Source organism: Protopterus annectens, chromosome 8.part0 (assembly GCF_019279795.1).
Source record: "Protopterus annectens isolate FY-2018-M chromosome 8.part0, PAN1.0, whole genome shotgun sequence".
In the NCBI taxonomy this organism is placed as follows: domain Eukaryota; kingdom Metazoa; phylum Chordata; order Ceratodontiformes; family Protopteridae; genus Protopterus; species Protopterus annectens.
The window spans coordinates 1813093099-1813105786 of record NC_056741.1 but is presented as its reverse complement, the minus strand read 5'-3'; the positions used below and the strand labels follow the sequence as shown (position 1 = coordinate 1813105786).

At 44.4% G+C, this 12688-nt stretch overlaps 1 protein-coding gene and 1 non-coding gene across 3 annotated transcripts in view; both read right to left on the bottom strand.

Annotated features, from left to right (window-relative positions):
* Positions 1-12688, bottom strand: part of VAC14 (VAC14 component of PIKFYVE complex) — a 3391123-nt gene that overhangs the window by 1831736 nt on the left and 1546699 nt on the right. The window lies entirely within an intron of this gene.
* TRNAG-GCC lies at positions 2781-2851 on the bottom strand. Its single transcript has one exon. It is a non-coding gene; the product is annotated as a tRNA-Gly (tRNA).

Below are 12688 nucleotides of genomic sequence, written 5' to 3'. Positions count from 1 at the left end.
GATCATGCGATCCCAAATAAAACCAAGACCCAATCCTCCAAAGGCAGACGTCCTGTCTGGTGGACTCCAGCCATAAACAAACTATACAATAGAAGGAGGAAGCTACTAAATGATAGAGCAAAATCCCAAAAAGGGAAGGCATCACTGATCAGTATTAGCAAAAAACTACGGGCACTCATAAAATTGTCTAGGGTCAGCTTAGAGAGAAAAATTGCACAGGACACTAAGGATAATCACAAGGCTTTCTTTAGTTATGTTAGGAACCTGGGTGGTAATTCCCAGATATGCTCAGAATTAGTCGAAAGTGACAAAAAATACACCGAACCCACAGACATTGCCAACATCCTAGCTGACAGGTTCAGCGCAAACTTCTCCGCCCCCCTTCCCTACCAAAAGGGCAAATATCTATCCCAGCAGAATGCTGCCCCCCTGACATCTCAGATGCTCAGGTAAGAGCCGCCCTCTCCAAAGCAAAAAACACAGCATTAATGGGACCAGACGGTGTCCTGGGCTGCGTCCTACATGAACTCCAAGAAGAGCTAAACCCAAACATAAAACTACTGTTCAATCTCAGCCTTACTACACGATATGTGCCCAAAGGGTGGTGTACAGCAACAGTGGTCCCTCTCCATAAAGGTGGTGCCTCAACGGATCCTGGAAACTATCACCCCATAAGCCTGACTAGCTTGGTCTGCAAAGCTATGGAAAGGATCATCATGGACCTCATAAATAAAGATATTGGGGACCTACAGACACTGGATCCTACCCAGTTCGGCTTTGTTAAGGGCAGATCCTGCCTCTTAAACATGGTTGATTTCTTTGAAACAGTCACCAAGGCCATTGACGAGGGGAAGGTGGTCCACTCAGCCTACCTGGACCTCGCAAAAGCCTTCGATACAATACCCCACTCGGGCATTATAGATAAGCTCACCAGCTTAAATATAAACCCCTATGTCACTAGATGGATTGCAAATTGGCTCAAGGACAGAACCCACATGGTTAGAATTGCTGGAGCCATGTCAGACTCCAAACCAGTTACAAGTGGTGTCCCACAAGGCTCAGTCCTGGGACCTCTCTTGTTCGGTATATATTTCTCGGAGGTACAGGCCAACACGGAAGGACTGTGGCTGACCAAGTTCGCAGAAGACTGCAAACTGGGCGCCATAATCGACTCTCCAGCTGACACAAGCAACCTCCAAAAGGGCCTCATAGAAACAGACAACTGGTGCCAGAGCCATGGCCTCAAGCTAAATGCCAAAAAGTGTATAGTCATCCCCTTTGGCAAAAACAAAGTGCCCACAAATTACCACATAGGTGGTAATCCATTAAGTACAGAAGAAGTAATTAGGGACCTGGGGACCCAAGTAATCTCTCATTTGACAACCACGTGGCCAAAGTGGTTAGAAAAACATTTTATATAGCCCACCTAATCATGAAGGGATTCACCTCTAGATCAGGGGAGGTCATCGTGCCTCTTTACTCATCCCTCATCAGACCCATACTTGAGTACAATGCCCCTTTTGGGATGTACCTTACCAGACACCTGCAGCAACTGGAAAGACCCCAACATTACCTCACCAAGAGGATCACAGGGCTCAAACAGATGCCATATGCTGCCCGGTTAAAGAAACTCCAGCTCTACTCAGTGGCATACCGCCTGTTCAGAGGCGATCTGTGCCTGACGTATAAAGTCATGTCCAACCTGGAATTAATGGACATGCTGCACCTCAGAAAATCTAAATCCCATCGAGCTACGCGCTCGAGAGACTTGAACCTCAGCACTGAAATAAATAGGACATGCTGGAGGGACAGATTCATAACCCAGAGGGGCTCCCTTCACTCTGGAATAAAATCCCAGTCCAGGTTAGGCAGTGTCCCTCACTGACTCTCTTCAAGAGGAATCGTGATGAGTGGATGGGAGATCATAGGTTTACCCCGGGTATCACTTCTGTGTCACTGTTAGACAGAGGCACAGTATACTAACCTCGAAAAAGGGCATAGCAAAATAAATTTAAAATGGGTGGCGAAAGCCAAACACATTCTGGCTAGGCTTATAAATGCCCTAGGGCAGATAGCCTAGTATGAACCTATGAACCTATAAGAGAAGGAAAACAAAACACTTTTGTAACACAATGTCTTAATCTGAGTGAAGAAGGGTATTGCTACAGAAAGGATTTTTATAAGGTTAGACCTTAGGTTCGAGGAATATGGTTAGCGGACGCACGCACACACATACACACGCACGCTCTATCTCTAACATGCATGCAAACACACACAAACATACACACATCCCTATTACAAGTCCACTTACCTGTTTTGGCAAAACAGATGTTCAGCTACAAGCATTTGGTAAATATGAATGATTAGCAAAATATCCCCACTGACACTTTTCAAACAAATGTATGTTTGATAAAGTCTAAAGGACCCTAGTAAAGGGCAGGTTATGTCTTTATTTGCATCCTATTATCACCAATTGTAACATAATGATCATTTTAAGAAAAGACTGGCATCTGTGAAATAGAATGGAAGCAGGATTGGCCTCTCCTGCCCTTTCTATAATCATCTTCACATTCTGGGATGCACTGGTGTCACATAAGCTTAAGGAAATAAGATAAATATGTTTGACAGAGAATCATCATTAAACATTTATGCTTCAAGTAAAGTTTTGAAACAGACATGATACACAATGAGATGAAGGGCTGAAATAGTGGGGTTTTTTTTTAATTTCTGGTCTAGTGCTGCATGTTTTCTGTGACTAATGAATCTAAAAACAATGTGCATGCATTGGCTGGGAATTGAACCCGGGCCCCCCACGTGGCAGGCAAGAATTCTACCACTGAACCACCAATGCAGATGTTGACAGATGTTTTAAGCTCATTCATATGGTTTGAAAATCAAGATACATGCTTACATAGTATATCTGGATATATGCCACATCATCACTTCTCTGCTGTCAGGCATTCTTTAGGAAACACTAATTCCATCTTTTTCATATTCCAGCAATCACTGGATTTCACTTCTTAGAATAAAATTCACATTTCACTAGTGAAAGTGAAGTAAATTTAACCTTTTTCTAGTTTATGCTTTGATTTACTACTGGCTGACAATCAGCATCTCCAACATTAGAAACTAAAATAGGAAAGAATACACATTAATTTATTTGTACAGAAAAGTAGGATATTACTGGCTCATTTGGGGTTTGTTTGTACAGTTAGCTTGTGCATGTGTGTCTGTCTGCATAAAAGAATACACACACACACACTGACATACCTGTATATGTATTTATATGTGTGTTTGTCAGTAGTAATTTTAAAAATGTAATCTTCCTGATGACAGCGCAACTGGGACAAGAGCTGTCTTTATAATTATTTTAAATACAGAAAGTTGCATAAGGCATTCTCCAGTAAAGATCACAAACTGACACTCTTTTTTTTCTTCCATCTCCCTTTTAACACCGGACTTCTGATTGCTCCTTTACTTCTTGGTATTCTTGCTTTTATCATGTTTTGTTTGTACTCTGCTCCTGATTATCTACCAATTGAATGTGTTGTCAAGTGCCCAACATATTCTTAAAACATCTGCAAAGAAATGAGAAGTTATGTACCTACCATAACATTCCATGTTAGTTGTCTTCTCTCGCCTTCTTTCTTGCTTGATGGGTTCGGAGCCGATCCTCGGCTCCGACTCGGCACTTTGCTAAGCTCGAGAGTCACTTTTACCAGCTCGAGGCAGCCCCATATCCCATAATGCAAGGCAGTAAGTACTCAGATCTCGTTTGGTACCTATAGGCAATAACACCTAGCACAAAAAACTTCCCAGAAGGAAAGAAAGGCAAAAAGCCTAAAGGATGGGCTATAAGGTAGACCAGAACTAGCTGGTCTTAAGAAGCACTCTTCCATATAGGGAGAAAAAGGTCTGTCCAGGCCAGGGGGCAGGAGGGAGGGTCGCAAGAAAGAAGGCGAGAGAAGACAACTAACATGGAACGTTATGGTAGGTACATAACTTCTCAATGTTAAGTTGTCAATCTCGCCTTCATTCTTGCTTGATGGGACCGCGTCCCTAGCACCTCTATCCTGGGTGGCTCAATGGAACAGACTCTTGAGAACTGTAGAGCCAAAACTGGCTCTATCCCTGGAGGCCAAATCCAATTTGTAATGAGAAACAAAGGTATGAGGAGTGGCCCAAGTGGCTGCTGCACAAATAGTGTCTAATGGAAGTCTAGCCTGAAAAGCTGTGGAAGTGGCTAAGCTTCTGGTTGAATGCGCTTTAGGTTTTGAGCACAGCTGTTTTCCCCTGAGCTGATAGATTTCGGAGATGGTGGAAGAAAGCCATCTAGATAAGGTGACTTTGGAGACAGGAAGGCCTTTCTTGTTTTCAGCATAAGAAAGAAAGAGCTGATCGGATTTCCTGAATTGTTTTGTTCTGTCCAAATAATATCTGAGTTGGCGGTGAACATCAAGATAATGTAATTTTTGTTCCGATCTGTTTGAATAATTAGGGAAAAATACAGGGAGGTCAATAGATTGGTTCAAATTATTTTTCGAGGCCACCTTAGGCAAAAAGGTTGGATTAGTTCTCAAGGATACCCTGTCTTTGTGGAAGACCAAATAAGGGGGACGAACAGAGAGAGCATGAAGTTCTGACACTCTCCTTGCCGAGGTAATAGCAACAAGGAAGAGTGTTTTCCATGAAAGAAATTTCAGGGAACATGAAACAGCTGGCTCGAAGGGAGGAAGAATTAAGGATGTCAGCACAAGATTTAGGTCCCATTGAGGAGGAGGACTCCTGACTGGAGGTTTCAGGAGAAAAATTCCTTTTAGAAAGGCTCTACAAAGCCTGTGGGACATAATGTTGTGATCTGCAAACCTGACATGAAAGTTCGAGATCGCAGTCAACTGAACTTTGACCGTGGAAGATGAAGAGCCCGAGTGAAAGATTTCCGCTAAGAAATCCAAAACTGCTTGAACAGGGGCAGTAAAGGGATCTATATTTTTAGCTTTTGCCCAACAAGAGAAGCGTTTCCACTTGCTGGTATAAATCCTTCTAGTAGAAGATTTAAGGGAAGCCACTATGATATCCCTAACAGGATTAGAGATCATAGGAAGCCTGGCTAAGGAAGGAAGTGGAGCAACCAAGCTGTGAGGTTGAGAGAAGGAATAGACCGATGCAGCTGACCTGATTGGTGAATCAGAAGGTCTGGCACTGGGTCCAGATGCCACGGCTGCACCAATAGGTGACGATGGAGGAACGGAAACCAAATTTGTCGAGGCCAATAGGGAGCAATGAGAATCATTTTGGCTCTCAAAACGGTGGTTTTCTGGAGTACTTGTGGAATCAACGGAAAGGGAGGAAAGGCATAAAGAAGTCCCTGGGGCCAATCCTGGGTTAGAGCGTCTCTGGGGGGATGGCCTGGCAGTGGGAAGAGAAAAAAGAAGTATGGGCATTTGCTGTTTTGGGGAGTAGCAAAAAGATCGCAACATGGGCGGCCCCATTCTAGAAAAATCTCCTCCACTATAGATTGTTTGAGAGACTACTCGTGAGGCATGAGAATAGCTCTGCTCAATCTGTCCGCTAGAATGTTGTTTTTCCAAGGGATATGCGTTGCTACCAGAAACCGATGAGAGGAGATCGCCCATTGCCAAAGTCTGAGAGCTTCTCGACACAAGGGGTAGGACTTGGTTCCGCCCTGTTTGTTGATATACCATACTACAGACATGTTGTCTGTGTGAACTGCAATTGTTCCCAAGGGTAGAAAGTCGTTGAGGGCTTGCAACGTTAAAAGCACTGCTCTCATCTCTAGGACATTTATGTGCAGGTGGTATTCGAACGGTTGCCACGTCCCATGAACCATCCTGCCCTGATAATGACCCCCCCACCCGATCAGGGAGGCGTCTGTAGTGACTGTGGCTACCGGGGCCGGGGATACAAAGGGTCTGCCTTGATGAATCTGGGGAGAAGAAATCCACCATGACAGATGATTCTTGCAAATTTGTGTCACCAGGATTTGGTGACGCATGGGAAGTTGTTGGTAAGACCACTGGGTGAACAACATCCATTGAAGAAGACGCATGTAGAAGCGGGCCAGGGGAAGAAGGGTAATGGCCGCAGCCATGAGGCCCAACACCTTCAGAACCATTCTGGCTTGCACCTTTTTGCAGGCAAGGATGATCATCACGTGACTTTGGATATCTGAGATTCTTTGATGTGTGAGGGTTGCTGACATCCGAACAGTGTTTAAGTTTGCGCCTATGAAAGTAATAGACTGGCAGGGCAATAAGGAGGATTTTTCGTAGTTGATCGAAATTCCTAATTGAGTGCAGAGATTTAGGGTGTAATCCCTGGCTTGAAGAAGTTGATGCCTGGTGGTGGCTGAAAGGAGCCAGTCGTCGAGATACGGAAACACCTGGAATCCTTGACGTCTCAGGTGAGCCGTGACCACTGCCATACATTTGGTGAACACTCTGGGGGCTGTAGTGAGACCAAAGGGCAGGGCTCTGAATTGAAAATGACTGGACCTCGGCCGAAAGCGGAGAAACCTTCTGGAGCGTCTGTGAATTTATATGTGATAGTACGCGTCCTGAAGGTCTATTGAGCACATCCAGTTGTCCTTTTCTAGGAAGGGCAAAATTGATTGAAGTGTGACCATTCGAAATCTTGTCTTTCTCACAGACTTGTTGAGTCTGCTGAGATTCAATATTGGTCTCCAGTCTCCCGTCTTTTTGGGGACCAAAAAGAATCTTTAGTAGATTCCGGGCTCTGAATGGTCTGTTGTAACTGGCTGAATGGCCCTTTTTTGTAGAAGCTTTGATACTTCTAACTTTGCAATTTCCCTTAGACCGGGTGGCACATCTGGAAGGGAATTTTTGAGAGTGAAAGGACTTTCCTCGAAAGGAATCTTGTAACCCTCGGATATGATCGACTGTACCCATCTGTCTTGAGAGAGAGAACGCCAGGCTTCTGGGTACAGCGATAGTCTTCCCCCCAACTGCCTCCAAGGATGGACAGTCGGGCAACATCTCAGGGATGCTGGAAGGGCTTGTCAGAGAGAGGCTCTCTGCTTCCCTGGTTTTGTGGATCCCCTCTGCCTCTAGAGCGGCATCTGTTATTATTACCCCCTCTGCCTCTAGGGGTAAACTGACCACGTGTGTCTGGCGTGACTCCCTGGGATTTACGGAACCACATTTTTCCGCCCTTCTGACCTTTGGGGTAAGGTCTAGAGGGGGTAGAAAACGGACCCCTACGGCAGAAAGAGTCTTGCCATCCTGCTCACACCTGGTCAATGTATCCTTCACTTGAGGGCCAAACAATGCTGACCCATCAAAGGGAGAATTCGTGAAGGATGCCTTAAAGGGATCTGCAAAATTACAGAGCCGCATCCAGGATTGACGTCTAAGAGCCACTCCTGTACCCGCGGCTCTACTCGCTCCATCTGCTGCATACGAGATCAGTCACATGGAGGAGTTGGCTATAGAATTAAGGATTCCTAGCTGAGAAGCAATCTTTTCTTGAGCCCCTGCAGCCGTAGGATCCTGCACTACTTCACCTAGTTCCTTAAGGATGTCCCTTTGGAGTCTGGTGAAGTGACATAAATAGTTCAGCGAGCATGGCAAAGGTCGCTGAGGAGAACATCCGCTTACCATACCTATCCATGGTCCTAGAATCCTTATTAGGAGGATGGACTGGTACGGAAGGATCTGCAAGTTCCTTCTTAGTGGCGGCTGCCACCACCATGGCATCAACAGGGACACCTTTTGTAAGGAATTGCTTTTCAGAAGGGGCTGTAATAAATTTAGACGGCCTCCTAGGAACTGGCTCTACAGAATCAGGAGCAGCCCAAGCCTTTCGAGCAATAACCTCCATAAGTGGGTCGAAAGGTGGAGACACCCAGGAGGTGGAGGGTCGAGATCCAAACGCCTCTAGGTATACCGACTCATCCTCGGAGGGATTTATGGAGGTCCAGTTTCCCCTCTGTTTTAGGAGTTCTAGGATGTCTGAAAAGGAGACATCCTCAGAGGGGGATCTTGGGGATCCCTCCGACTCATCTAAGTTGGTATCTGAAGTGGTAGACTCAGGGGAGTCCAGGTGTTTCCTCTTACAAGTCCTCTTGCGCGGAGGATCTCCTGACTGGTCAGGAGAATCCTCGGAAGAGGGGGTTCTTCCCAGTGGGGAAACCTGAGGCGGTGGATCTCTAGGTCCGGGAGCAAGAGAGATGGAAGAGATATCGACAGGCACTGTAGAGGGAGGAGCTAAGGGAATAGACTGCTGACTGAGCCCAGTGGCCAGCACACTCTTCATCACCTCGAAGGCCCCCCTCCCAGGGAGATCCGAGAGAACCCGTTCCGAAGAAACTGGGACTCCCGGGCCCACCAAAAGGGAAGGCTCTGAGGCAGATGTCGGAGCCGAGCTCACCAAGGCCGAAGCTCCAAGGGGAAGAGAGTGGTCGGACAAGGGTCCGATGCCACTCACCCCCTCGGAGGAGACCAGGGAAGCCCGACCACCGAATCCCTCCAAGGAAGGTCTCGAGGAGGAGATAAGAGTAGATGCTGAAGGTGCAGAAGGAGGGGGTATCTGCCCCTCAGCCATAGCCGTAACTATTCCCGTAGACTCCAGCTCCAAACTCTGTGGTAGAGTCGAAGGAGGAACTTGAAGGGGGTGTGGACTAATAGTCGTCTGTTGAGACGGACTATGAAGCATCTGGGCCAGTGCCTGTGATTTTAATAATCTGCTTACCACCCTCTCTAAATCATGGTCAGATAACCTGGATGACCTAGATGATCGGCTCCGATGGCTCCGTTCCGAAAGAAGAGGTGAGGCCGGAGCCGACAGAATCGGTTCCAAAGAGGGGGACCTGGACCTCTTCCTCGAAGGAACCATCGGAGCTGACAAACCCACTGATCCAGTTGGAGCCGATAACTTCTCGGCTCTGAGAGAAGATCTAGATGCATCGGCTCCAGCCGGAGCCGATGCAGGCATCGAAATAGCGGTGTCGGAGCTGGTCGGCGCCGACACCGAAGCCTGGGCCACATGGTGGTCGGAGCCAGTACTCGGAACTGACACCAAAGTGACCATAGAAGTATCGGCACCGATAGCCATCGGTGCCGAAGATTTAGCCAAGGTCGGATCGACTCCAGCCGGAGCCGATCTCAACTCCGACATAGTCGGAGCCAAGGCCGAAGGCTTTGGTACAGAAGCCTGGGCCTTAGACCTGGAAGGCTTTCCCAGAGCCGATTTGGCCGGGGAGCCCTCCGGTTTAAGGAGTCCCCTTAAAATAAGTTTGTTTCTCCTTTCCTGCAGGACTCTCTGGCTAAAAGAATGACATATTGCACAGGAGTCCTGCAGGTGGAGAGGTCCCAGGCAGTATAAACAAGAAGTGTGACCGTCTGTCAGAGACATCTTCTGACAACACGAGTCACACTTCTTAAAGCCAGAGACCCTCTGCTCTTTGGACATAGTGGACACAAAAAACAAAACACACACAGTCCCAAACAAACAATTAAAATTAAAGTATAAGCAGTAAAAACCTCACGCACACACACCCTGACAAGGGGGGGGGGGGGGGGATGGGAGGGAAGGAAGGCCTGACTAAAAAAATTAAGGAGGAAGGATAATTTTAGTCAAAAAGGGGCTTACAATTAACTAAAAATAAAAGATTTCTAAGAAAAAATTGTTTAAAAGTGAAAAGGGGCTAAAAGCAGTTTAAATTTAAACACTTACCAGGAGCTGGTAAAAGGAGGACCTCATCAGCGAAGCGGCAAACGAGATCTGGGTACTTACCACCTTGCATCATTTGATATGGGGCTGCCTCGAGCTGGTAAAAGTGACTCTCGAGCTTAGCAAAGTGCCAAGTCAGAGCCGAGGATCGGCTCCGAACCCATCAAGCAAGAATGAAGGCGAGATTGACAACTTAAAATCAGCTGTTTAGTTTTCCTTTTGCTCCACTTTTTCAAAGACTGATTAATGACTGTTGCTTCTAGTCTATGTCTGGCTTAAGAAAGGTGCCCTGAGTCATAACAAACTACAACAACTTTACAATTATGAAATGATTCTGTTACTGAAGCTTTTCTACCAGAATATGATTACTCTTTACAAGGCACCTAGCAATTTGGTTTATAGGATTATACTAAGGTAGTGGTATGTCAATCATTGTAGACTTAGTCAACAATGATGAAGTACTCTAAGCTGAGAAGTTTCTAACAGTGACTCCCAAGTTGAAGTTTCATAATCCTATGCCATACTAAAGTTTGCATGTTACACAGGTTTTGTACTGTCTGATTTGGAGGGGAACCATGGGCGATGGAGACAACAGGTGAGCAATTTCCCTATCAAGCAAGCCTTACTGATATTTTGCCATAGAACTGGGTTACGGAATGGTTATTAACTGATTAGTTTTTCCCTTTGAGGAAAAAGAGGCAACAGACAACAAAAATGGACACAGCTTAAAAATGGACACAGCTTGGAAGACAGATATATTGAAGGAATCTATACACCAAGAAAATAATGGCAATATCTTTCTTCTGAAAGAAAAAGAGGAAGAGCACTTCCATGATCTGTAAATTGATTCTGTTATAAAACATTGGGGTCATTTAAGGTTGGAAGGGTTGTTTAGAACTATCCATGCCATACTGACCCTTATATTTTATGATGTGGCAAATGATAGTGCAGTAAAAAGGAATTAGTATGGCTTGGAATTTGGAAGAGAACCACAACAAATGACAGGAGAAAAGTAGAAGGATTTTTTTCACAGCACTTGAAATATACAGATATAATGATTGAAGGACAGCACATTGTCTAAGTGCACCATTAAATCAAAGATCATACTGTCAGCCTAAAAATGGATTACAATTTTGTGATACTATGGAAGAGCAGTAGTTTAACCAAAAGTGACTATACTACATTGTCTTTGTTTTTAGAGTAAAGTCATGACAAAAGCACCAATTGCTAATGTGATAAAGCCTTAGTGGACAGCCACTGAATCTCAAAGGTAGTTCAGGATGTCTTCTAGCTTACAGTCTTCTAAAAATGTAATTTGCCAAAGGTTATTAGTATTGGGGTGAACTTCAAAGAAACAGATTCTAAACAGAAGAGAGCAAAACACAAGGCAACTAAGTCTTATGGGCATGTACACCTTGCCAGTATACACCATCAAACTTTATCCCCACTCTGAAGGAAGACCAGGCCACTCAAGCCAGGGGTGAATTTGAGATTACCTATCCAATCATCCAGTTATATCTGAAGGAGATAATGCATCACACTGCCTATCTTGCAGAGGAATGCCACTAGTTATTTTTTTTTATTACAGAGGATGCCATGTATTCTGGCTGAGTGCATTCTGTTTGACAGCCATTTTGCAGTCCAAACTGCAAAGAGGTTGTTTAGTCACATTAGCTTTTTCTTTACTTTGTTAACCAATACCGCCCTAAGTACATGTGAAGCCAAATGAGTCTATAACTCCTGCTTTTTCCAACAAATGGGGTGCTATCTGAGGTTTATAGATGATATTTACATTGTCTGGAATGAAAGCCAACACATTCTCAACAATTTTCTTAAGCACATCAGCGAATCTACAGACTTTTTAACCTTCACTCCAAAACAGAGCCTAGACAAAATGGTATTTCTCAATCTCTGTATCAGCAAAACCCTGGACAGCAAAGGACTCACTATCGACCTTTTCATAAGCCGACCAGGGTCAATGTTACCTTTTCATAAACCGACCAGTGTCAATGTTATACTTCATTTCAATAGCATGCACCCATACAGACTTAAAATAAATTGTAGATAAGACTGCATTTGCTGCATACTGTACCTTTAAGATGCATCTCAAAGATGCAACATGCATATGTAAATAGCAAGCACGTGCCATTACTAGTGCCATTTTGAGAGTGCAGCCAGAGAATAAGCATGTATGATTCGAGCAGTTAATTTGTATACAAGTTACCTGTCAAACTCAGTTAACTTCTATCGTGATGTTTGTATAAAATAAATCTGGTTGAACAGAACCCATGAAGTCTCTACTACTGTGTCCAAAGTAGGAGGGTGACATGGTGTCAGAACTGGGATTGAAGAGATTGATATTCGGAATCACGAGGTGCAAAAACAACAGTGAAGTTAAACTGAGAGAAGCAAGCACAAAAAATAGCCAAAAAAGAAAAGGCAATGAGAATTCATACAAGCTATTTTTTCTATAAAAAGGATAAGACAGGGCATTACAAGGTCACAAACCGTATTATTATTAAGCAAACAGGAAGCACAAAAGGTCTAGTAACTAAGGGAAATGTTCAAAATAAGATGTTTAAAGCAAAATGAACAGGTTTAAAGCAAAAAATGAATATGTTTAAAGCAAAATGAGCATGTTTGAAGCAAGAAGGGCATGTTAAGAGTAAAACAACCACAAGAAAAGAACAATGGGCATGAAAAGAGATTAAACGGACAAAACTAATATAATAAGGGCAAAAAGGGGACACTAAGCATAAATAAAGCAAGGCAACTGCATGTTTTAGGCAAAGTGCTGTGTTTTGGCATGACTACGACTTCGTATTGTATCAAGGGCATAACTAAAGTTATTTGAAGTATCTAAAAGTGTGTAAAAGTGCTTATAGTTTGTGCTTATTACAGCGCATGTATTCCAAAGAGTTTGTTTGTGTGCAAAGTGCAACTGTTTTGTGATGTACAGTCAAAGTATAGCTATATC